At 40.3% G+C, this 26,916-nt stretch overlaps 1 long non-coding RNA gene and 1 pseudogene across 2 annotated transcripts in view; one reads left to right on the top strand and one right to left on the bottom strand.

Moving 5' to 3' along the window:
* LOC108351412 (uncharacterized) overlaps positions 1–26,916 on the top strand; it is a 106,477-nt gene that overhangs the window by 24,904 nt on the left and 54,657 nt on the right. Inside the window, exon 3 of one of the 2 annotated variants that reach the window (XR_005486789.2) lies at positions 10,657–10,735. The exons of the other annotated variant lie outside the window; for it this stretch is intronic. This is a non-coding gene — a long non-coding RNA (uncharacterized LOC108351412). The remainder of the gene's footprint in view (positions 1–10,656; positions 10,736–26,916) is intronic. 2 annotated transcript variants of the gene reach the window in all.
* Vom1r-ps102 (vomeronasal 1 receptor pseudogene 102) lies at positions 25,627–25,914 on the bottom strand (annotated as a pseudogene).

Below are 26,916 nucleotides of genomic sequence, written 5' to 3'. Positions count from 1 at the left end.
GTTAGTTTGATGTACATTACTTTTTTTTTTTTTTGGTTCTTTTTTTCGGAGCTGGGGACTGAACCCAGGGCCTTGCGCTTCCCAGACAAGCGCTCTACCACTGAGCTAAATCCCCAACCTACATTACTTTTATTATGTTTAGTAACATGCCATTAATTCCTGATCTCGTCATGACTTTTAATATGAAAGGTGTTGTACATTGTAGAAGGCTTTTTCAGCATATCACGAGATGTTTGTGTGACTTTTCCATTCAGTTGTTTTTTATAGAAGATGATGGTGATGGATTACAATATATTGCATCTCTGAAATGAAGCCTCTTTGATTGTAGTGAATGATTGTTCTGGTTTGTTCTTAGAATTGGTTTGCTAGAATTTTATTGAACATGCTTGCATCATTATTCACAAATAGAAGTATCCTAAAATTCTCTATGTTGTGTCCTTGGGTTGGGGGTAGATATTGGAGTAACTGTGGTTTCATAAAATGAATTAGATAGTGTTCCTTCTGTTTCTATTTTATGAAAGAGTTTGAGGAGTATTGGTATTAGCTTTTCTTTCTTATGGATTTTCTCAAAGAAACACTTGTGAACCCCAGCAAAATATAACTAACTTTGGTATAACTAACTTTCCAAAGAACTAGAAGTTTACACTTCAGGGACCCATAAGGTAAAAGGAGAAAACCACTTTCCACCAAATGAAGTAGGTAGGGGAAAGCCTTTCTGGAACACTGAGATTCTGTTGTTTGTTTCTTCCAAGTTTGAACTCAATGTCTTCTCCCATGAGATACATTCTTGAATTTTAAGAACAGATAGTATTTCAGTGGATAAGAGTATTACATTTAAAATTCAGATGATGTTAGTTTGGATGTAAAGGACATAACAAACTCAATCAAACAGCTGGGGAGATGGCCCAGGGGTCAGAACCTCTGTTTGATCAGATTGCCAGGGTTAAGTTCTTAGCACCTACACGACAGCTCACAGCTGCTGTAATTCCAGATCCAAGTGTCTAGTGCCCCTTCTGAAATTCAATGTTTTCTTCTAAAATGTGGTACATATATAATCTACCTAGTCCAAATATAAGAAATAAAAATTTGGAAAATCAGATCCAGTAGCAGATTGGTGTCATATCAGCTTCCTAAAAAGTGTAGAGACTAAAGAAAAGAGGTTCTATATAAGCTTCAGGGCCACTTTACCTGAGGAACCTGAGTAAGGGAAACTGTCTCAAATAACTTCAATGTTAAAGCCCACCAACCCTACAGAGAGAAACCTACACACACATGGGACACTCAGACACACAAGAAACATAACACAGAGAAGAAAGACAAAAACATCAACCAATATTTACTAAGGTCAAAGAAGATAATAGCCCAAAATTACATTGGAAAAATTTTAGGAAACAAATTGAAAACTGCTTATATGCTTGACCCTCACACACCACTGTGATGAAATTCTAAGTGAGAAAAAAGAAATCCAAGAGCTAATTAAAACATTTTCACTGGCTATGTGTTATTTAGAAGTTACACTCTTATTCCTGGGCAGATGGGACACTTTTGGATCTTGTACCTGGTGCAGAAGTACATTTCTGTCTGACTTATGGTAAATCCCTCGTGATGGTGGTATGTGATGATTGGCAGAAGCTACTTATAAAGGGAGCAGGTGTAGGGCTTGTATCATGTGTGAATCCTCTCATGAGCCTGCAGATTGCTCTTGTGGCTGAAGGATCTTTCACATGTGATGCATGAGAAAAGCATCTCCAACTTTTGTAAATCCTCATGACCTCAGAGTCTGAGACTCCATAGAGGCTACTATAACACTCAATACAGAAGAAATGGTCTCTCCTATCTGTGTGTTCTCTGGTGGAATGACAGGTTACAAGCATATATGATTCTGTGACATTCATATTTGTGTGCTTTGGGGACTCCATGTATTTTCTTATTGACCATCACATGTAGATATGGCTTCATGGTTCTGGTAGACAGGGGCAGGCACAAGGGGAGTCTCCTCTGGCCTGGAACTGTAAATTTCATAAGGACATCTTTAGAAAAAGTTGCCCTCAAACTCAGTTTCTGGGACCTGAAAGTGGCTTGTTGTGTTCTAGAACCCCGAAGCACTCCATATGAAATACCTGTTTGGGTTTAGGATAGTGTTCATTCTGGATAATGAGAGTAATGGGAATCCATCACAGTGCTGAGATTACTACACTGCCCTTTACTTCACTAGAGTTCTAGATAGTATTATGGCCATCTTTTCTGTTTCTTGCCCAGTAGACATAAAACAATCTATGAAATTGTACCCCATATAAGATCCACACATAATCTTCATCTTCTGTCAAACTTCTTGATTCACCTTTTTTCAATAGGACATTTTGGGTATCTGCAAGGGTTTCTTTGCCTTTGGTGGAGTTGTTGATGACTGCTGTTGTTTCAAAAGTTTCAAGAGTTCTTTGAAAGCTTTCTCCCCAAGCATGGAAATGTGACACCATAAACAGAGCAACATGACCATTGTCAGTAAATCTGAGGATAACAGGAAAAAAGCCCTTACCCCGCTTGAATAGGATCACTTGACTATGGATTAGCTCATCTGTGAATCATCATCTCTGATGATGTGATCCTGGTATCCCAAGTTCTGTTCTCTAAAGTCATTATTCACACTGTGTTTACAAGTATTTATGTGCTTGTCCTAGGGGAAAGGCAAAATAAAGTCCCTATGAGCTCTGGACACAGTATTGTCTTCAACTAGTCAGTGCATTGAATGAGGATCAGATTAAGTCAGGTAAATCAGGAGCACAGAGAATATCCTCTTTTTTTTTTTTTTTTTACATAATTTTCTCCTGTGCCCTCCTGACAAAACTTTTATCTTCAGCTCTCTAGGGCTGTGACAAATATATATATATTTCTTTTTTTTTTTTTTTACTTTTTTTTTTTTTATTAACTTGAGTATTTCTTATATACATTTCGAGTGTTATTCCCTTTCCCGGTTTCCGGGCAAACATCCCCCTCCCCCCTCCCCTTCCTTACGGGTGTTCCCCTCCCAACCCTCCCCCCATTGCCGCCCTCCCCCCATAGACTAGTTCACTGGGGGTTCAGTCTTAGCAGGACCCAGGGCTTCCCCTTCCACTGGTGCTCTTACTAGGATATTCATTGCTACCTATGGGGTCAGAGTCCAGGGTCAGTCCATGTATAGTCTTTAGGTAGTGGCTTAGTCCCTGGAAGCTCTGGTTGCTTGGCATTGTTGTACTTTTGGGGTCTCGAGCCCCTTCAAGCTCTTCCAGTTCTTTCTCTGATTCCTTCAATAGGGGACCTATTCTCAGTTCAGTGGTTTGCTGCTGTCGTTCGCCTCTATATTTGCTGTATTCTGGCTGTGTCTCTCAGGAGCGATCTACTTCCGGCTCCTGTCGGTCTGCACTTCTTTGCTTCATCCATCTTGTCTAATTGGGTGGCTGTATATGTATGGGCCACATGTGGGGCAGGCTCTGAATGGGTGTTCCTTCAGTCTCTGTTTTAATCTTTGCCTCTCCCTTCCCTGCCAAGGGTATTCTTTTTCCTCATTTAAAGAAGGAGTGAAGCATTCACATTTTGATCATCCGTCTTGAGTTTCGTTTGTTCTAGGGATCTAGGGTAATTCAAGCATTTGGGCTAATAGCCACTTATCAATGAGTGCATACCATGTATGTCTTTCTGTGATTGGGTTAGCTCACTCAGGATGATATTTTCCAGATCCAACCATTTGCCTACGAATTTCATAAACTCGTTGTTTTTGATAGCTGAGTAATATTCCATTGTGTAGATGTACCACATTTTCTGTATCCATTCCTCTGTTGAAGGGCATCTGGGTTCTTTCCATTTTCTGGCTATTATAAATAAGGCTGCGATGAACATAGTGGAGCACGTGTCTCTTTTATATGTTGAGGCATCTTTTGGGTATATGCCCAAGAGAGGTATAGCTGGATCCTCAGGCAGTTCAATGTCCAATTTTCTGAGGAACCTCCAGACTGATTTCCAGAATGGTTTTACCAGTCTGCAATCCCACCAACAATGGAGGAGTGTTCCTCTTTCTCCACATCCTCGCCAGCATCTGCTGTCACCTGAGTTTTTGATCTTAGCCAATCGCACTGGTGTGAGGTGAAATCTCAGGGTTGTTTTGTTTTGCATTTCCCTTATGACTAAAGATGTTGAACATTTCTTTAGGTGTTTCTCAGCCATTCGGCATTCCTCAGCTGTGAATTCTTTGTTTAGCTCTGAACCCCATTTTTTAATAGGGTTATTTGTTTCCCTGCGGTCTAACTTCTTGAGTTCTTTGTATATTTTGGATATAAGGCCTCTATCTGTTGTAGGATTGGTAAAGATCTTTTCCCAATCTGTTGGTTGCCGTTTTGTCCTAACCACAGTGTCCTTTGCCTTACAGAAGCTTTGCAGTTTTATGAGATCCCATTTGTCGATTCTTGATCTTAGAGCATAAGCCATTGGTGTTTTGTTCAGGAAATTTTTTCCAGTGCCCATGTGTTCCAGATGCTTCCCTAGTTTTTCTTCTATTAGTTTGAGTGTGTCTGGTTTGATGTGGAGGTCCTTGATCCACTTGGACTTAAGGTTTGTACAGGGTGATAAGCATGGATCGATCTGCATTCTTCTACATGTTGCCCTCCAGTTGAACCAGCACCATTTGCTGAAAATGCTATCTTTTTTCCATTGGATGGTTTTGGCTCCTTTGTCAAAAATCAAGTGACCATAGGTGTGTGGGTTCATTTCTGGGTCTTCAATTCTATTCCATTGGTCTATCTGTCTGTCTCTGTACCAATACCATGCAGTTTTTATCACTATTGCTCTGTAATACTGCTTGAGTTCAGGGATAGTGATTCCCCCTGAAGTCCTTTTATTGTTGAGGATAGCTTTAGCTATCCTGGGTTTTTTGTTATTCCAGATGAATTTGCAAATTGTTCTGTCTAACTCTTTGAAGAATTGGATTGGTATTTTGATGGGGATTGCATTGAATCTGTAGATTGCTTTTGGTAAAATGGCCATTTTTACTATGTTAATCCTGCCAATCCATGAGCATGGGAGATCTTTCCATCTTCTGAGGTCTTCTTCAATTTCTTTCCTCAGTGTCTTGAAGTTCTTATTGTACAGATCTTTTACTTGCTTGGTTAAAGTCACACCGAGGTACTTTTATATTATTTGGGTCTATTATGAAGGGTGTCGTTTCCCTAATTTCTTTCTCGGCTTGTTTCTCTTTTGTATAGAGGAAGGCAACTGATTTATTTGAGTTAATTTTATACCCAGCCACTTTGCTGAAGTTGTTTATCAGCTTTAGTAGTTCTCTGGTGGAACTTTTGGGATCACTTAAATATACTATCATGTCATCTGCAAATAGTGATATTTTGACCTCTTCTTTTCAGATCTGTATCCCTTTGATCTCCTTTTGTTGTCTGATTGCTCTGGCTAGAACTTCAAGAACTATATTGAATAAGTAGGGAGAGAGTGGGCAGCCTTGTCTAGTCCCTGATTTTAGTGGGATTGCTTCAAGTTTCTCTCCATTTAGTTTAATGTTAGCAACTGGTTTGCTGTATATGGCTTTTACTATGTTTAGGTATGGGCCTTGAATTCCTATTCTTTCCAGGACTTTTATCATGAAGGAGTGTTGAATTTTGTCAAATGCTTTCTCAGCATCTAATGAAATGATCATGTGGTTCTGTTCTTTCAGTTTGTTTATATAATGGATCACGTTGATGGTTTTCCGTATATTAAACCATCCCTGCATGCCTGGGATGAAGCCTACTTGATTATGGTGGATGATTGTTTTGATGTGCTCTTGAATTCGGTTTGCCAGAATTTTATTGAGTATTTTTGCGTTGATATTCATAAGGGAAATTGGTCTGAAGTTCTCTTTCTTTGTTGTGTCTTTGTGTGGTTTAGGTATAAGAGTAATTGTGGCTTCGTAGAAGGAATTCGGTAGGGCTCCATCTGTTTCAATTTTGTGGAATAGTTTGGATAATATTGGTATGAGGTCTTCTATGAAGGTCTGATAGAATTCTGCACTAAACCCGTCTGGACCTGGGCTCTTTTTGGTTGGGAGACCTTTAATGACTGCTTCTATTTCCTTAGGAGTTATGGGGTTGTTTAACTGGTTTATCTGTTCCTGATTTAACTTCGATACCTGGTATCTGTCTAGGAAATTGTCCATTTCCTGAAGATTTTCAAATTTTGTTGAATATAGGTTTTTATAGTAAGATCTGATGATTTTTTGAATTTCCTCCGAATCTGTAGTTATGTCTCCCTTTTCATTTCTGATTTTGTTAATTTGGACACACTCTCTGTGTCCTCTTGTTAGTCTGGCTAAGGGTTTATCTATCTTGTTGATTTTCTCAAAGAACCAACTTTTGGTTCTGTTGATTCTTTCTATGGTCCTTTTTGTTTCTACTTGGTTGATTTCAGCTCTGAGTTTGATTATTTTCTGCCTTCTACTCCTCCTGGGTGTATTTGCTTCTTTTTGTTCTAGAGCTTTTAGGTGTGCTGTCAAGCTGCTGACATATGCTCTTTCCTGTTTCTTTCTGCAGGCACTCAGCGCTATGAGTTTTCCTCTTAGCACAGCTTTCATTGTGTCCCATAAGTTTGAGTATGTTGTATCTTCATTTTCATTAAATTCTAAAAAGTTTTTAATTTCTTTCTTTATTTCTTCCTTGACCAGGTTATCATTGAGTAGAGCATTGTTCAATTTCCACGTATATGTGGGCATTCTTCCCTTATTGTTATTGAAGACCAGTTTTAGGCCGTGGTGGTCCGATAGCACGCATGGGATTATTTCTATCTTTCTGTACCTGTTGAGGCCCGTTTTTTGACCAATTATATGGTCAATTTTGGAGAAAGTACCATGAGGAGCTGAGAAGAAGGTATATCCTTTTGCTTTAGGAAAGAATGTTCTATAAATATCCGTTAAGTCCATTTGGCTCATGACTGCTCTTAGTCTGTCTACATCACTGTTTAATTTCTGTTTCCATGATCTGTCCATTGATGAGAGTGGGGTGTTGAAATCTCCCACTATTATTGTGTTAGGTGCAATGTGTGTTTTGAGCTTTAGTAAGGTTTCTTTTACGTATGTAGGTGCCCTTGTATTTGGGGCATAGATATTTAGGATTGAGAGTTCATCTTGGTTGATTTTTCCTTTGATGAATATGAAGTGTCCTTCCTTATCTTTTTTGATGACTTTTAGTTGTAAATTGATTTTATTTGATATTAGAATGGCTACTCCAGCTTGCTTCTTCTGACCATTTGCTTGGAAAGTTGTTTTCCAGCCTTTCACTCTGAGGTAGTGTCTGTCTTTGTCTCTGAGGTGTGTTTCCTGTAGGCAGCAGAATGCAGGGTCCTCGTTGCGTATCCAGTTTGTTAATCTATGTCTTTTTATTGGGGAGTTGAGGCCATTGATATTGAGAGATATTAAGGAATAGTGATTATTGCTTCCCGTTATATTCATATTTGGAAGTGAGGTTATGATTGTGTGCTTTCATTCTCTTTGTTTTGTTGCCAAGACGATTAGTTTCTTGCTTCTTCTAGGGTATAGCTTGCCTCCTTATGTTGGGCTTTACCGTTTATTATCCTTTGTAGTGCTGGATTTGTAGAAAGATATTGTGTAAATTTGGTTTTGTCATGGAATATCTTGGTTTCTCCATCAATGTTAATTGAGAGTTTTGCTGGATACAGTAACCTGGGCTGGCATTTGTGTTCTCTTAGGGTCTGTATAACATCAGTCCAGGATCTTCTGGCCTTCATAGTTTCTGGCGAGAAGTCTGGTGTGATTCTGATAGGTCTCCCTTTATATGTTACTTGACCTTTTTCCCTTACTGCTTTTAATATTCTTTCTTTATTTTGTGCGTTTGGTGTTTTGACAATTATGTGACGGGAGGTGTTTCTTTTCTGGTCCAATCTATTTGGAGTTCTGTAGGCTTCTTGTATGTCTATGGGTATCTCTTTTTTTAGGTTAGGGAAGTTTTCTTCTATGATTTTGTTGAAGATATTTACTGGTCCTTTGAGCTGGGAGTCTTCACTCTCTTCTATACCTATTATCCTTAGGTTTGATCTTCTCATTGAGTCCTGGATTTCCTGTATGTTTTGGACCAGTAGCTTTTTCCGCTTTACATTATCTTTGACAGTTGAGTCAATGATTTCTATGGAATCTTCTGCTCCTGAGATTCTCTCTTCCATCTCTTGTATTCTGTTGGTGAAGTTTGTATCTACAGCTCCTTGTCTCTTCTTTTGGTTTTCTATATCCAGGGTTGTTTCCATGTGTTCTTTCTTGATTGCTTCTATTTCCATTTTTAATTCCTTCAACTGTTTGATTGTGTTTTCCTGGAATTCTTTCAGGGATTTTTGTGATTCCTCTCTGTAGGCTTTTACTTGTTTATTAATGTTTTCCTGTGCTTCCCTAAGTGTGTTCATGTCTTTCTTGAAGTCCTCCAGCATCATGATCAAATATGATTTTGAAACTAGATTTTGCTTTTCTGGTGTGTTTGGATATTCCATGTTTGTTTTGGTGGGAGAATTGGGCTCTGATGATGGCATGTAGTCTTGGTTTCTGTTGCTTGGGTTCCTGCGCTTGCCTCTCGCCATCAGATTATCTCTACTGTTACTTTGTTCTTCTATTTCTGACAGTGGCTAGACTGTCCTATAAGCCTGTGTGTCAGGAGTGCTGTAGACCTGTTTTCCTCTCTTTCAGTCAGTTATGGGGACAGAGTGTTCTGCTTTCGGGCGTGTAGTTTTTCCTCTCTACAGGTCTTCAGCTGTTCCTGTGGGCCTGTGTCTTGAGTTCACCAAGCAGCTTTCTTGCAGCAGAAAATTTGGTCTTACCTGTGGTCCCGAGGCTCAGGTTCGCTCGTGGGGTGCTGCCCAGGGGCTCTCTGCAGCGGCAGCAACCAGGAAGACCTGTGCCGCCCCTTCCGGGAGCTTCAGTGCACCAGGGTTCCAGATGTCTTTGGCTTTTTCCTCTGGCGTCCGAGATGTGTGTGCAGGGAGCAGTCTCTTCTGGTTTCCCAGGCTTGTCTGCCTCTCTGAAGGTTTAGCTCTCCCTCCCACGGGATTTGGGTGCAGAGAACTGTTTATCCCGTCTGTTTCCTTCAGGGTCCGGCGGTGTCTCTGGCAGGGGTCCTGCCACTCCTGGGCCCTCCCCCACGGGAGCCCAGAGGCCTTATACAGTTTCCTCTTGGGCCAGGGATGTGGGCAGGGGTGAGCAGTGTTGGTGGTCTCTTCCGCTCTGCAGCCTCAGGAGTGCCCACCTGACCAGGCGGTTGGGTCTCCGAGAATATCCTCTTAAAGGAAGTATTCCAGGGACTTTGTCAGACCCTCTCTGACTAGATATTGCAACTTTTACCAAATGGCTGTCTTGGGAAAAGAGACCAAGATTCAACAGGAAACAAAAGGAAAGGAGGACATATGGATAGATGGATTTCCCCAAGGAAGCTGTCAAATATCTTATCTAGAATAATCTGGAGGTCTCCCATCCATGATGCCCCTTTATTCCCTTGATTAGAACTCATTTTCTATTCTAATAGAGTTTGTCATTTCACAATAAAAGAGGTCTCTGTAGCTGGCATATTTCAATTCCTCATCAATCTGTAGTTCCTTATTTTCACTCCTACAGCTGCCAGCAGGAACTATAGCTGTTAATTTGTCCTCAGAACTCTGGCCTCTCTATAGTCTGTCTCTGGCAGTTCCTGCTATTGCTGTGGAAGCTTCTAGTTTATTATCCAGTCCCCAATCCATATTTGATATTTTCTGTCTGGAAATCTCAGAATCTCTATTTCAATTCTATAGCAGCTTCAACTTTTTTGTCTTTGCTTCAAATTGTCAATTGTTACTTTGTGTCATGAAACCTCATCAGAGTAATTATCACTCTCAGGTAGCTGAAGATTTCCCATCCCCACCTCTAGCCATTAGTCTGTCATTAACCTTTTCCTCTCTGCCACTTCACTTGGCTGTGTGATTAGATTTTCTAATCTTTATAATTTTTGTCCAATCAATTGAATAGACTCATAGACAACCACCCTCACTAAATACCCTCACAGTCATAGCTGTAGGTTGGGGGAAACTTTGTTTATTATTGAGTCTTTCACACAACTCACTCCCGACTGAAACAAGAGCAACACCAACATTTATCTCTAATAATGCACATTCTCTCTGCTGTTAAAAACATGAACAGAACAGAAGCATTTTATTTGAAATTGGTGTCAATCATGAAATTTTCAATGTAAAGCAAAGCTCAAGGATGTAAAAAGTGTTTGTTAAAAGAAACTGTGAAATGAGAACTGACAGAAGCAGTATACCAGAGCCTAAAAACAAGCAGGTGATCTTGGTGAGCTGGTTTCACAATGGACTATAAAATCTCAATGGATGAACTCTTCTAGGTGAGGCAAAAGGGAGTAAATTTTAGGAAAGATCCTGGCTATTAATATGCTTTTCCTGTTATTATTAAATATATAGAGCAATCAGTAAGTAGTAACCCACCCTTTTTGAAAGATTTCTGCAGATCAAAGATGTAATATCTTCTACTGATGGTATATATACAAATAGATGATTGCTAAATTTTTTATTGGTTATTTTATATATTTACATTTCAAATGTCCCCGTTTCCAATCTCTTTTCTGCAACCCCTTCCCATCCCATTCTCCCTCCCCTTAGCCTCTAAGAGGGTGCTCCCCCACACGTGGAAGCTGAACAACTCTCTACTCAATGGTGATTTGGTGAGGGAAGAAATAAGGTAAGAAATTAAAAAATTCTTAGAATTTAATGAAAAATGAAGGCACAACATACTCAAACTTGTGGGACACAATGAAAGTAGTACAATCTGAGTGCTTCCATAAAAAAATTGGAAAGAGCATAAATTAGCAGCTTAACAGCACATCTCAAAGCTCTAGAACAAAAGGAATCAAAAACACCCAAGAAGGGTAGACAACAGGAAATAATCAAAACCAGGGCTGAAATCAACCAAATAGAGAACTATACCTAAACCACCCAAAGACCCAACAAAGAAAGAGAACTTCAGACAAATTTCCCTTATGAAAATCCATGAGAAAATATTGAACACAATTCTTGCAAAATGAATCTAAGAACACATCTAAACAGTCACTCAACTTGATCAAGTTGGCTTCTTTCCAGGGATGCAGGGATGGTTCAGTATACAGAAATCCATCAACGTAATCCACTATGTAAACCAACAGAAAGAAAAAAGACACATGATCATCTCATTAGATGGTGCAAATCCTTTGACAAATAAACATTACTTAATGTTAAAACTTCTGGACAGATCAGGAATTTAAGGTATATAAACAATAGGGGGTGGTTGTTGTCATCCTTTAATCCTATCTCTAGAGAAAGGGATTATGATTTCCATAATTTTCAGAATATCTGGGGCTACACATTGAAATAATGTCTGAAATAACAAAACATTGACCACACACAAAATGAGTAAATAAGTACATAAGTAATTCTGAGTACTAAACTATATTTAAATAAAATTCTTTTTTTAATAAAAAAATTGTATTTACTTAGAAGCATTCAGAATGTCAACAAAACAGCAGCAATTTTCTTGCAATTACAGAGTGGTATTCAGTTAACAGACCAACAATTATCTTTGTATAAGCTGCATCAGAGACAGCTGAAGATGAACAAAAACAAAACAAACAAACAAACAAAAACCCTCCAAAAAAAACCAGAAAACAAGACCCAAACTACTGTCCCCATATATAACTAATTTGTGCTGTGCACCAACGAGAACCTGCTTTAATTTCCATGCCAATTTACAACCCCCAGACTGTACCAGACAAGGTTAGTGACTATTAAAAATACCACCAGGACAGGGCTATCTAAAGACACATTTGGTAATGTGTAAACTATACAAAAAAGACACTGTACAGTTTAAAAACAAGTCTTATACAGCCTTACATTTCAATTATTTTCTTTAAAAGAAGTGAGTTGTGTACATGGGGGGTTAGATGCTTTTAGACAAGAAAAAAAATCTGCTCTAGAACCAACTTATTCATCATCATCACCTTTTTCATTTTCACCTTCATCATCTTTGATCTTCCTCATTCTCCTCATCGTCTTCCTCTTCCTTCTTTTTCTTGCTCTTCTCCACCTTGACCACCCCCATTTTTGCTGCATCAGGTTCTTCTTTAGCTCTGTAGGCAGCAATATCCTTATACTTCTTCAGCTTGGCGGCCATCTTCTCATAGGGCTGCTTGTCATCCGCGGCAGTGTTGTTCCACATCTCTCCTAGTTTCTTTGCAACATCACCAATGGATAAACCAGGATGCTCGCCTTTGATTTTTGCACAGTACTCAGAACAGAACAAGAAGGCTGAAGGAGGCCTCTTCAGTGTATTGGTGTCCTTGAACTTATTTTTGGTCTCCCCTTTGGGGGGGATGTAGGTTTTCATTTTTCTTTCATAAAGAGCCTTGTCAACCTTTGCCTTATCTTCACAATTACCTTTTTCTTCAGCAAACATGGTCTTCCATCTCTCTCAGCACTTCTTGGAGTGCCCCTGCCAGCGGGGACCCAGTTATTTGTGGGGGTCAAGGGGGACCCATACCTGCGGGAGAACAGGCGAGAAAGAGGAGCGAGACCAAGCAGTGTCCTTGTCAAGGTCTGTTTATTGAGAGGAGTGTACAGCATTTAAAGCCCTGAAGCAGGAACTAAAGCTTAGGGTGGCGGGGAGAGAACTGGGAAGTGCCCAAGGACATAAGGTGAATCTCTAAACTGCAAGATACTCTTCTTAGACAATGAGGCAACAGTCTTCCGGGAACCTGTTCTTTGAAAAGGTCAAGCCCTTCTCAGGAATCTGCTCAGGGCAGGGGTCTAGCTTTGCCTAGTCTGGTAGTCTGGTCCCCGACATTGGAGAACTCTGAGAAGTTGACAGAAGCATCTGGTGCTTCTTTTTGTGCTCCTCCCGGCAAGTTTGCACAAAATGAGGACATTTTGCATCACTGCTTCTTAGGATCTCCTTTGCCCATGCTTAGTTGATTTCTTCTATGAGGCAGAGTTGACCAGTGCCATTCCAGCTCTCGCTTGCCCCAGCGCTGTCTCTATGGAGTTCAATGTACTGCAATGGTTGCCAAAATTCTTTTTTTTAATCATATTTTTTATTTACTATTTGAAAGTTATCCCCTTTCCTGGTTGTCTATCCTATCACTCCTCCCCCTTATTGTTTGAGGGTGTTACCCCACCAAACCACCTACGCCTTCCTGCCTCTTTGCCCGGACATTCACCTACATTGGGGGGTCAAACCTTGGCAGGAGCAAGGGCTTCTCCTCCCATTGGTGCCCAACAAGGCCATCCTCTGCTACACGTGCAGCTGGAGCAATGGGTCTGTCCTTGTGTACTCTTTGGGTGGTGGTTTAGTCCCTGGTAGTTCTGGTTGATTGGTATTGTTGTTCTTATGGTGTTGCAAGCCCCTTCAGTTTGTTCAATTCTTTCTCTAACTCCAATGGGGATCCTGTTCTAAATTCAATGGTTGGCTGTTAGCATCTGTCTCTGTGTTCTTCATGCTTTGGGAGAGCCCTTTAGGAGAGAGCTATATCAGGCTCCTGTCAGTATGCACTTCTTGGCATCAGCAATATTGTCTGGGTTTGGTGGCTTTGTGGATATGAGCTGGATCCTCAGGTGGGACATGCTCTGAATGGCCATTCTTAGTCTCTGACCCAAACTTTGTCTCCATATCTCCTATGAATATTTTTAATTCCCCTTTTAAGAAGGACTGAAGTATTTGCACTTTGGTCATCCTTCTTGAGCTTCATGTGGTCTGTGGATTGTATCTTGGGTAATTCAAACTTTTGGGCTAATATCCACTTATCAGTGAGTGTATACCATGTGTGTCTTTTTTTGTGGTTGGGTTACCTCACTCAGGACATTTTCTTTTTTTTTTTAATTTAATTTAATTTTATTTTTTTTTATTATTAACTTGAGTATTTCTTATATACATTTCGAGTGTTATTCCCTTTCCCAGTTTCCGGGCAAACATCCCCTTCCCCCCTCCCCTTTCTTATCGGTGTTCCCCTCCCCACCCTCCCCCCACTGTCCCCCTCCCCCCAACAGTCTAGTTCACTGGGGGTTCAGTCTTAGCAGGACCCAGGGCTTCCCCTTCCACCGGTGCTCTTACTAGGATATTCATTGCTACCTATGAGGTCAGAGTCCAGGGTCAGTCCATGTATAGTCTTTAGGTAGTGGCTTAGTCCCTGGAAGCTCTGGTTGCTTGGCATTGTTGTACATATGGGGTCTCGAGCCCCTTCAAGCTCTTCCAGTTCTTTCTCTGATTCCTTCAACGGGGGTCCTATTCTCAGTTCAGTGGTTTGCTGCTGGTATTCGCCTCTGTATTTGCAGTATTCTGGCTCCTGTCGGTCTGCACTTCTTTGCTTCATCCATTTTGTCTAATTGGATGGCTGTATATGCATGGGCCACATGTTGGGCAGACTCTGAATGGGTGTTCCTTCAGTCTCTGTTTTAATCTTTGCCTCTCTCTTCCCTGCCAAGGGTATTCTTGTTCCCCTTTTAAAGAAGGAGTGAACCATTCACATTTTGATCATCTGTCTTGAGTTTCATTTGTTCTAGGCATTTAGGGTAATTCAAGCATTTGGGCTAATAGCCACTTATCAGTGAGTGCATACCATGTATGTCTTTCTGTGTTTGGGTTAGCTCACTCAGGATGATATTTTCCAGTTCCAGCCATTTGCCTACGAATTTCATAAAGTCGTTGTTTTTGATAGCTGAGTAATATTCCATTGTGTAGATGTACCACATTTTCTGTATCCATTCCTCTGTTGAAGGGCATCTGGGTTCTTTCCAGCTTCTGGCTATTATAAATAAGGCTGCAATGAACATAGTGGAGCACGTGTCTTTGTTATATGTTGGGGCATCTTTTGGGTATATGCCCAAGAGAGGTATAGCTGGATCCTCAGGCAGTTCAATGTCCAATTTTCTGAGGATCCTCCAGACTGATTTCCAGAATGGTTGTACCAGTTTGCAATCCCACCAACAATGGAGGAGTGTTCCTCTTTCTCCACATCCTCGCCAGCATCTGCTGTCCCCTGAGTTTTTGATCTTAGCCATTCTCACTGGTGTGAGGTGAAATCTCAGGGTTGTTTTGATTTGCATTTCCCTTATGACTAAAGATGTTGAACATTTCTTTAGGTGTTTCTCAGCCATTCGGCATTCCTCAGCTGTGAATTCTTTGTTTAGCTCTGAGCCCCATTTTTTAATAGGGTTATTTGTTTCCCTGTGGTCTAACTTCTTGAGTTCTTTGTATATTTTGGATATAAGGCCTCTATCTGTTGTAGGATTGGTAAAGAACTTTTCCCAATCTGTTGGTTGCCGTTTTGTCCTAACCTCAGTGTCCTTTGCCTTACAGAAGCTTTGCAGTTTTATGAGATCCCATTTGTCAATTCTTGATCTTAGAGCATAAGCCATTGGTGTTTTGTTCAGGAAATTTTTTCCAGTGCCCATGTGTTCCAGATGCTTCCCTAGTTTTTCTTCTATTAGTTTGAGTGTGTCTGCTTTGATGTGGAGGTCCTTGATCCACTTGGACTTAAGCTTTGTACAGGGTGATAAGCATGGATCGATCTGCATTCTTCTACATGTTGCCCTCCAGTTGAACCAGCACCATTTGCTGAAAATGCTATCTTTTTTCCATTGGATGGTTTTGGCTCCTTTGTCAAAAATCAAGTGACCATATGTGTGTGGGTTCATTTCTGGGTCTTCAATTCTATTCCATTGGTCTATCTGTCTGTCTCTGTACCAATACCATGCAGTTTTTATGACTATTGCTCTGTAATACTGCTTGAGTTCAGGGATAGTGATTGCCCCTGAAGTCCTTTCATTGTTGAGGATAGCTTTAGCTATCCTGGGTTTTTTGTTATTCCAGATGAATTTGCAAATTGTTCTGTCTAACTCTTTGAAGAATTGGATTGGTATTTTGATGGGGATTGCATTGAATCTGTAGATTGCTTTTGGTAAAATGGCCATTTTTACTATATTAATCCTGCCAATCCATGAGCATGGGAGATCTTTCCATCTTCTGAGGTCTTCTTCAATTTCCTTCTTCAGTGTCTTGAAGTTCTTATTATACAGATCTTTTACTTGCTTTGTTAAAGTCACTCCGAGGTACTTTATATTATTTGGGTCTATTATGAAGGGTGTCGTTTCTCTAATTTCTTTCTCGGCTTGTTTCTCTTTTGTATAGAGGAAGGCAACTGATTTATTTGAGTTAATTTTATACCCAGCCACTTTGCTGAAATTGTTTATCAGCTTTAGTAGTTCTCTGGTGGAACTTTTGGGATCACTTAAATAAACTATCATATCATCTGCAAATAGTGATATTTTGACTTCTTCTTTTCCGATCTGTATCCCCTTGACCTCCTTTTGTTGTCTGATTGCTCTGGCTAGAACTTCAAGAACTATATTGAATAAGTAGGGAGAGAGTGGGCAGCCTTGTCTAGTCCCTGATTTTAGTGGGATTGCTTCAAGTTTCTCTCCATTTAGTTTAATGTTAGCAACTGGTTTGCTGTATATGGCTTTTACTATGTTTAGATATGGGCCTTGAATTCCTATTCTTTCCAGGACTTTTATCATGAAGGGGTGTTGAATTTTGTCAAATGCTTTCTCAGCATCTAATGAAATGATCATGTGGTTTTGTTCTTTCAGTTTGTTTATATAATGGATCACGTTGATGGTTTTCCGTATATTAAACCATCCCTGTATGCCTGGGATGAAGCCTACTTGATCATGTTGGATGATTGTTTTGATGTGCTCTTGGATTCGGTTTGCCAGAATTTTATTGAGTATTTTTGCGTCGATATTCATAAGGGAAATTGGTCTGAAGTTCTCTTTCTTTGTTGTGTCTTTGTGTGGTTTAGGTATAAGAGTAATTGTGGCTTCGTAGAAGGAATTCGGTAGTGCTCCATCTGTTTCAATTTTGTGGAATAGTTTGGATAGTATTGGTATGAGGTCTTCTATGAAGGTCTGATAGAATTCTGCACTAAACCCGTCTGGACCTGGGCTCTTTTTGGTTGGGAGACCTTTAATGACTGCTACTATTTCCTTAGGAGTTATGGGGTTGTTTAACTGGTTTATCTGTTCCTGATTTAACTTCGGTACCTGGTATCTGTCTAGGAAATTGTCCATTTCCTTTAGATTTTCAAGTTTTGTTGAATATAGGCTTTTATAGTAAGATCTGATGATTTTTTGAATTTCCTCTGAATCTGTAGTTATGTCTCCCTTTTCATTTCTGATTTTGTTAATTTGGACGCACTCTCTGTGTCCTCTCGTTAGTCTGGCTAAGGGTTTATCTATCTTGTTGATTTTCTCAAAGAACCAACTTTTGGTTCTGTTGATTCTTTCTATGGTCCTTTTTGTTTCTACTTGGTTGATTTCCGCTCTGAGTTTGATTATTTCCTGCCTTCTACTCCTCCTGGGTGTATTTGCTTCTTTTTGCTCTAGAGCTTTTAGGTGTGCTGTCAAGCTGCTGACATATGCTCTTTCCTGTTTCTTTCTGCAGGCACTCAGCGCTATGAGTTTTCCTCTTAGCACAGCTTTCATTGTGTCCCATAAGTTTGGGTATGTTGTACCTTCATTTTCATTAAATTCTAAAAAGTTTTTAATTTCTTTCTTTATTTCTTCCTTGACCAGGTTATCATTGAGTAGAGCATTGTTCAATTTCCAAGTATATGTGGACATTCTTCCTTGATTGTTATTGAAGACCAGTTTTAGGCCGTGGTGGTCCGATAGCACGCATGGGATTATTTCTATCTTTCTGTACCTGTTGAGGCCCGGTTTTTGACCAATTATATGGTCAATTTTGGAGAAAGTACCATGAGGAGCTGAGAAGAAGGTATATTCTTTTGCTTTAGGATAGAATGTTCTATAAATATCTGTTAAGTCCATTTGGCTCATGACTTCTCTTAGTCTGTCTACATCTCTGTTTAATTTCTGTTTCCAGGATCTGTCCATTGATGAGAGTGGGGTGTTGAAATCTCCCACTATTATTGTGTGAGGTCCAATGTGTGTTTTGAGCTTTAGTAAGGTTTCTTTTACATATGTAGGTGCCCTTGTATTTGGGGCATAGATATTTAGGATTGAGAGTTCATCTTGGTGGATTTTTCCTTTGATGAATATAAAGTGTCCTTCCTTATCTTTTTTGATGACTTTTAGTTGAAAATTGATTTTATTTGATATTAGAATGGCTACTCCAGCTTGCTTCTTCTGACCATTTGCTTGGAAAGTTGTTTTCCAGCCTTTCACTCTGAGGTAGTGTCTGTCTTTGTCTCTGAGGTGTGTTTCCTGTAGGCAGCAGAATGCAGGGTCGTCGTTGCGTATCCAGTTTGTTAATCTATGTCTTTTTATTGGGAAGTTGAGGCCATTGATGTTGAGAGATATTAAGGAATAGTGGTTATTGCTTCCCGTTATATTCATATTTGGATGTGAGGTTATGTTTGTGTGCTTTTCTTCTCTTTGTTTTGTTGCCAAGACGATTAGTTTCTTGCTTCTTCTAGGGTATAGCTTGCCTCCTTATGTTGGGCTTTACCATTTATTGTCCTTTGTAGTGCTGGATTTGTAGAAAGATATTGTGTAAATTTGGTTTTGTCATGGAATATCTTGGTTTCTCCATCTATGTTAATTGAGAGTTTTGCAGGATACAGTAACCTGGGCTGGCATTTGTGTTCTCTTAGGGTCTGTATGACATCAGTCCAGGATCTTCTGTCCTTCATAGTTTCTGGCGAGAAGTCTGGTGTGATTCTGATAGGTCTGCCTTTATATGTTACTTGACCTTTCTCCCTTACTGCTTTTAATATTCTTTCTTTATTTTGTGCATTTGGTGTTTTGACTATTATGTGATGGGAGGTGTTTCTTTTCTGGTCCAATCTATTTGGAGTTCTGTAGGCATCTTGTATGCCTATGGGTATCTCTTTTTTTAGGTTAGGGAAGTTTTCCTCTATGATTTTGATGAAGATATTTACTGGTCCTTTGAGCTGGGAGTCTTCACTCTCTTCTATACCTATTATCCTTAGGTTTGATCTTCTCATTGAGTCCTGGATTTCCTGTATGTTTCCTGTATGCTTTTTCCGCTTTACATTATCTTTGACAGTTGAGTCAATGATTTCTATGGAATCTTCTGCTCCTGAGATTCTCTCTTCCATCTCCTGAATTCTGTTGGTGAGGCTTGTATCTACAGCTCCTTGTCTCTTCTTTTGGTTTTCTATATCCAGGATTGTTTCCATGTGTTCTTTCTTGATTGCTTCTATTTCCATTTTTAATTCCTTCAACTGTTTGATTGTGTTTTCCTGGAATTCTTTCAGGCATTTTTGCGATTCCTCTCTGTAGGCTTCTACTTGTTTATTAATGTTTTCCTGTGTTTCCCTAAGTGTGTTCATGTCTTTCTTGAAGTCCTCCAGCATCATGATCAAATATGATTTTGAAACTAGATCTTGCTTTTCTGGTGTGTTTGGATATTCCATGTTTGTTTTGGTGGGAGAATTGGGCTCCGATGATGGCATGTAGTCTTGGTTTCTGTTGCTTGGGTTCCTGCGCTTGCCTCTCGCCATCAGATTATCTCTAGTGTTACTTTGTTCTGCTATTTCTGACAGTGGCTAGACTGTCCTATAAGCCTGTGTGTCAGGAGTGCTGTAGACCTATTTTCCTGTTTTCTTTCAGCCAGTTATGGGGACAGAGTGTTCTGCTTTCGGGCGTGTAGTTTTTCCTCTCTACAGGTCTTCAGCTGTTCCTGTGGGCCTGTGTCTTGAGTTCACCAGGCAGCTTTCTTGCAGCAGACAAGTTGGTCTTACCTGTGGTCCCGAGGCTCAAGTTTGCTCGCGGGTTGCTGCCCAAGGGCTCTCTGCGGCGGCAGCAACCAGGAAGACCTGTGCCGCCCCTTCCGGGAGCTTCTGTGCACCAGGGTTCCAGATGGCCTTGGTGTTTTCCTCTGGCGTCCGAGATGTATGTAAAGAGAGCAGTCTCTTCTGGTTTCCCAGGTTTGTCTGCCTCTCTGAAGGTTCAGCTCTCCCTCCCACGGGATTTGGGTGCAGAGAACTGTTTATCAGGTCTGTTTCCCTCAGGTTCCGGCGGTGTCTCAGGCAGGGGTCCTGCCGCTCCTGGGCCCTCCCCCACGGGAGTCCAGAGGCCTTATACAGTTTCCTCTTGGGCCAGGGATGTGGGCAGGGGTGGGCAGTGTTGGTGGTCTCTTCCGCTCTGCAGCCTCAGGAGTGCCCACCTGATCAGGTGGTGAGGTGTCTTTCCCACAGGGTCTGGGAGCAGAGAACTGCTGCGGGTCCAGGATCCGCGGGCGTGGGACCTCCGGCAAACACAGGACGTGCCCGGTCCTAGATGAACTCTGCCTCTGTGTGTCCCGATATCACCAGGCAGCTCTCTTGCAGCAGACAAGTTGGTCTTACCTGTGGTCCCGAGGCTCAAGTTTGCTCGCGGGGTGCTGCCCAAGGGCTCTCTGCGGTGGCAGCAACCAGGAAGGATTTTCTTTTCTTTTTATTTATTTATTTATTTATTTTTTTTATTAACTTGAGTATTTCTTATATACATTTCGAGTGTTATTCCCTTTCCAGATTTCCGGGCAAACATCCCCCTCCCCCCTCCCCTTCCTTATGGGTGTTCCCCTCCCAACCCTCTCCCCATTGCCGCCCTCCCCCCCCACAGTTTAGTTCACTGGGGGTTCAGTCTTAGCAGGACCCAGGGCTTCCCCTTCCACTGGTGCTCTTACTAGGATATTCATTGCTACCTATGAGGTCAGAGTCCAGGGTCAGTCCATGTATAGTATTTAGGTAGTGGCTTAGTCCCTGGAAGCTCTTGTTGCTTGGCATTGTTGTACATATGGGGTTTTGAGTCCCTTCAAGCTCTTCCAGTTCTTTCTCTGATTCCTTCAACGGGGGTCCTATTCTCAGTTCAGTGGTTTGCTGCTGGCATTCGCCTCTGTATTTGCTGTATTCTGGCTGTGTCTCTCAGGAGCGATCTACAGCCGGCTCCTGTCCGTCTGTACTTCTTTGCTTCATCTATCTTGTGTAATTGGGTGGCTGTATATGTATGGGCCACATGTGGGGCAGGCTCTGAATGGGTGTTCCTTCAGTCTCTGTTTTAATCTTTGCCTCTCCCTTCCCTGCCAAGGGTATTCTTGTTCCCCTTTTAGAGAAGAAGTGAAGCATTCATATTTTGATCATCCGTCTTGAGTTTCATTTGTTCTAGGCATCTAGGGTAATTCAAGCATTTGGGCTAATAGCCACTTATCAATGAGTGCATACCATGTATGTCTTTCTGTGATTGGGTTAGCTCACTCAGGATGATATTTTCCAGTTCCAACCATTTGCCTACGAATTTCATAAAGTCATTGTTTTTGATAGCTGAGTAATATTCCATTGTGTAGATGTACCACATTTTCTGTATCCATTCCTCTGTTGAAGGGCATCTGGGTTCTTTCCAGCTTCTGGCTATTATAAATAAGGCTGCGATGAACATAGTGGAGCACGTGTCTTTTTTATATGTTGGGGCATCTTTTGGGTATATGCCCAAGAGAGGTATAGCTGGATCCTCAGGCAGTTCAATGTCCAATTTTCTGAGGAACCTCCAGACTGATTTCCAGAATGGTTGTACCAGTCTGCAACCCCACCAACAATGCAGGAGTGTTCCTCTTTCTCCGCATCCTCGCCAGCATTTGCTGTCACCTGAGTTTTTGATCTTAGCCATTCTTACTGGTGTGAGGTGAAATCTCAGGGTTGTTTTGATTTGCATTTCCCTTATGACTAAAGATGTTGAACATTTCTTTAGGTGTTTCTCAGCCATTCGGCATCACTCAGCTGTGAATCGTTTGTTTAGCTCTGAACCCCATTTTTTAATACATTCCATCTCTTTTATTCGTTCTCTGATCCTTGCATCTGTTATTCCTGTTCTCATACCTAGATATTACTTCACCAAGATTCCCTTTATATTTGTTTCATTTATTGCTTCCTTTTTTTTTGCATATCCCCATTTGTAGATACTATATACCGTTGAAACAAGGTTGGGGAGTGTTTTTACAATATCTTTTTTTATTGGCTATATTTCTTTATTTACATTTCAAATGTTATTCCCTTTCCCAGTTTCCTGTCCATAAGCCCCCTATCCCCTCCCCCTCCCTTATAAGGGTGCCCCCCATATACTCCCCCCTTACCACACCCCGTGACATTTCCCTGCACTGGGGGTCCAACATGGGCAGGACCAAGGGCTTCCCCTTCCACTGGTGCCGAACAAGGCTATTCTTTGCTACACATGCAGTTGGAGCCCTCGGTCAGTCCATGTGTAGTCTTTGGGTCGTGGCTTAGTCCCTGGAAGCCCCGGTTGGTTGTCATTGTTGTTCTTATGGGATCACAAGCCCCTTCAGCTCTTTCAGTCCTTCCTCTAATTCTCCCAAAGGGGGTCCCATTCTCAGTTCAATCGTTTGCTGCTAGAGTTCGCCTCTGTACTTCACAGGTTCTGGTTGTGTCTCTCGGGAGAGATACATATCCGGTTCCTGTCAGCATGTGATTCTTAGCTTACCTATTGCTTCTACTTCCATTTTAGGGACTGGAACCATTTAATTCATCTCCTTCACCTGCTTGTCTATTTATTCCTGGACGTTTTTAAAGGGATGTATTCATTTCCTCATTATGGGCTACTATCTTCATATGATTGAATTTATAGGAATTTTCCAATGGTACGACTGTGTTGGAACATCAGTGGCTTGCTGTAATAGGTTCTGGTGATACCACATTTCCCTGAATCTTGTTGAGTGTATGCTTAAGCTGACCTCTGGTCACAGGAATTTGGAGCTACTAAAAGTGTAGGTGCTAATTTCTGTGTATTTCTTTGATGGATGGATGCTTTTTGGATTTTTTTTTTCTTCTTTGATTTTTTTTTTTGTCTCTGGCCTGAGTGATTCATAGTTTTGTTGACTAATGAGCCATCAGGTATAGTAAAATGTCTTTGCTGAATGATTTGCAGGCTGAATGATCTCTGAAGTTTAGGTACCGATTTTGCCTGTAGAATTCCAAGTACCTGTAAGACCTGTGTGGTTCCTACTAATGCTTGTCTTCTGGTAAAGTAGGAGACTTCTGCCAAAATTGTGGACTGCGTATGGATCATACATGAGGGGGTAAAGTTGAGGCCCTAGAGATGGTTAGGTGCCCTTGTAAGGCTCTGGATATTAATAAAACTGGTGGAGCATGTGCTGGAAGAGCTATTGGATTATTTTTAAAGTGTAATGTTTTTTTCTTAATTCTATGATAGTATTATATATGGACACAATGCACTTTAATCATATTTGCCCTTTGTTTGTCCTCCTAAGCCCTATAGAACTTCTGTCACATTTCCGAAGTCTCCTAAATTCATATCTTTTTTACAACCCATCAAGTCAGTTTCTAATGTCCATGTATCCACAGTGGTGTTTGGCTTACCTACTAGGGGCCACATTCTCATGGAAACCGCTTTTCCATGCCCAGAAACCATGACCTGTCAATAGCTCCTCAGTTAGGCCTGGAGTATCCTGAACCCCTCTCTCATGCTAGATTGGTAACTGGCTTAACATTGTGGATGTCTTGTGTAGGTGAGTGCAATTGTTATGAATTGGTAAGTAGGTGTTTTTGTCAAAGCCAGTAGATACATTTTTCTCTAGTTCTACCTTACATCTTAGATATGAATCATTGAACATTTCCATCCTATTTACCAAATTTCCTGAACCTCTGATAAGGGGAAATTATATATATATATATATATATATATATATATACATACATATATATATATATATATATATATATATATATATATATATATATATATATCCCATTCATGACCGGTCATGACAGAGTCATTTATTCTTTGCACTTTGGTCAGTGTGAGTACCTCATTCACAGCACAGAGAAATTTCTCTAATGAGATTAGTGTTGCAGTAATCTATGGCTATAGATATAAAAATTTAGAGGGTAATTTGACAAGAGTTTTATTTAGCAAAATTATAGGATTCATTGTATCCATGAGGCCTGTGAGGTCTTTCTGGCCTGATTTAAAGCACCAGACTACTACTTGTAAAGTAGTGGTTCTCAATCTGTGGGTTCTGACCATTGGCGAACACATATTTCCTCTGGTCTTATAAATCCACAACCATAGTTTATTTTTGTTGACACAATGGTAGTTTTGTTACTGAACAGTGTCTCTGTACCTCAGACCATCAGATATGTGTGTATTCCAGTGGTCATGAACCACAACCTGATAACCATTACTAGAGAGCAAGCCACAAATTAAACCAGAAAGTGACTGGTTAGCCTTATAACAGTGGTACCAATGTAGCAATGGGAATATATTACTAGGATGCTCACTGTTGTATTTCATAATGTTCACAGATGATACCCTGAATGCATCTCAGTCACTCTAGAGTGTATCCAGAAATGATAGATCATTTTGGTCAATATGAGCTTGAATAATCATGTACTATCTCCTAAGGGTGTGATATCTTCAGCAAGAGGGTCTTGTTATAGTGTTCTGCTTTGTGATAAGGAGCAATGCCAGTAGTCTGTATTGTTTGGGGGTCTTCAAGTACTCAGACCAAGTATTTAAAGTGGATGCATCTCATATATGAATTTTTAGTCAGCAATCTCTCTTCTGATAGATTATGTAATGTAATTATCTGGTAAAGATAGCTGAAACACACAGACAGACATACAGAGGGCTTCTTAATGGATTTTCAATCATCTTTAGTGTTCATTATTTTCTCCTTTCCACCCTTATATACTTCCCAGGACTATATAATGTCAAGCAGTTTTCTGACATTAGCATAAATGTTTGTGGATTGACAAATACGTGCATGTATGTATGTATATATGTATGTACTATGCATGTATGTATGTGTTTTATATATATATACATATATATGTGTATACATATATATCCTTGTTGATTCTATTTTGGGAAATTTATATCAATATTGGTAGATATGAATTTAACTCCTTTATAGTCAATTTTAAAAATTAAAATTTTAAAATTGGGAACCTGTGATATTTTCACCTTGAAATATAGGCTTTTATTGAAAAAATGATTTTTATCATTTTGTGGTGACTTTGTTGACCCTTCTTTGCACAAATAACTGCAGAGCATTTCTAATACCTGCTCTAGCACATTTTACTTCCCAAATAAAGACACAGAGACCTGGTATTTTTATTAGTAAGTTATTGGCACTAAGCTTGGCAGGTTAAGACACACTCTAATTTGACTAGGCTGCTAAGACCCAACCAAGTGTCCCATTATTTTCCACCTGGTCTTGTCTTGACTCATTTTAGTCCATACGTGTCCTCATGGCTGCTTTCTCATCATGACCTCATGGCAAATCCTCCTAGTACATCCACTTAGTCTCTCCATACCTTTTCTTCTGCCTCTGTCTCTTTTTATTTGGTTCTTTCCAACTAGGATCAGATGTCTTGCCCTATTCTCTTCCCCTGTCCATTTGTTGTTTGATCAGGAGTTTACTAACCAATCAGAGGTGGTAGAAAGCCATCTGTACACATCAATGATACAGGAGATGCTCCAATAATAATGACAATGTTAATGTCTGGATTGCAATCTGATTTCTGGGCAGAGCAATTAGCAACTGAATACAAAATGAGCAAAACCCCTCCCCATAATTTTCGACTTTAGTCCAGTAAAATGTTCTTTCTCTTATATTAATAAATTACATTCCATTGTTCGTGGAATGCCTCTTAAGGTGATAGTCAAGCAGTTTGCAAAAGTCAGGTGCTCTATAATCAGGTCTTTGGGCATTAAATGCTTCCCAGTGAACATCAAAATGACATAATAAAATAGTATTGAGTAATTGCCATGCATTCCCACTATAATCTGGCAGAAGAGAAAAATTCCTATTGTAAAGTTTTCAGAATTCATTTTCATTCCTATTTAAAAAGTAAATAATTTTATTAGAATTTCAAGACTCTGGACACGAATTTTGAGTGTGCATTATTACATCAAGTTAACTTAAATAAAACATTCATCACCATATTTTATTTATATAAAAGAAAATAAAATGACTTAATATACAGAGGGATAAAACCCTAGTGTAAACTCTATAGAAGAGTTAAATATTTAGTTTTAATTTTCTTCAAAAATATGAAAAATGATTACCCAATTCCAATTGTAGAGTTACCGAGTCTCTCGCATATTAAGTCATCAACTCTTATTCATCACAATAACAAACACTGTACATGGATCTGAGGAAGTTAAAGGATACAAAGCCACAGAAGGAATGACTAGTGTTGGGTAAGAAGAATAAAGTTTTAGAAATTCCATCCCAATGCCCTGCTGAGTAATAACAGTTCTAAGGATGAATTTCAGGAAGACACAAACATTCCTTTCTTAAATGGTTGGTAAAATTCGGTGATCAGACCATCTGAACACATAATAACTTTGTGTGCAATGGATATTCACCCGCACAATGGGATTATATCGATATTCCCTCATCTTATGTAGGTTTATAACCGGTGCACATTTTAGGGTTATTGTGGTCCCAAATCTGCTCTACCACATGTCTCTGGCCGTTTGGGGAGGCAGTATGTGGAAAGTTTGACTGCACTTACCCCTTGCCTCTGATCGGCTGGTGTCCGGCTGTGGGAAGCTAGAGCTGGCTTGGGGGTCCTCGGGCCTGCAAGGAGGCTGCAGTTTTCTGGTTCTTGGGGCCAAATGGGAAAGAGGGGGAGCTCCGGCAGATCCTTCAGGGAAGAATCCTTGGCTTGACTGTGGTAGGGAACAGGCTTGGTGGTGGAGGTGGTGGCTGGAAATGCAGGGAGGTTTTCTTCTGGATATTAGACAGCCACTCTGTAAGCAAAGACCTATTCTGTGGCGCCCCATGGTTGATCCCAATGAAAAGTGAGTTTGTGGTTTTAAAGCATTTATTGT

Source organism: Rattus norvegicus, chromosome 7, assembly GCF_036323735.1.
Source record: "Rattus norvegicus strain BN/NHsdMcwi chromosome 7, GRCr8, whole genome shotgun sequence".
NCBI classification, from domain to species: Eukaryota; Metazoa; Chordata; class Mammalia; order Rodentia; family Muridae; genus Rattus; species Rattus norvegicus.
This window is presented reverse-complemented; position numbering and strand designations above follow the sequence as displayed.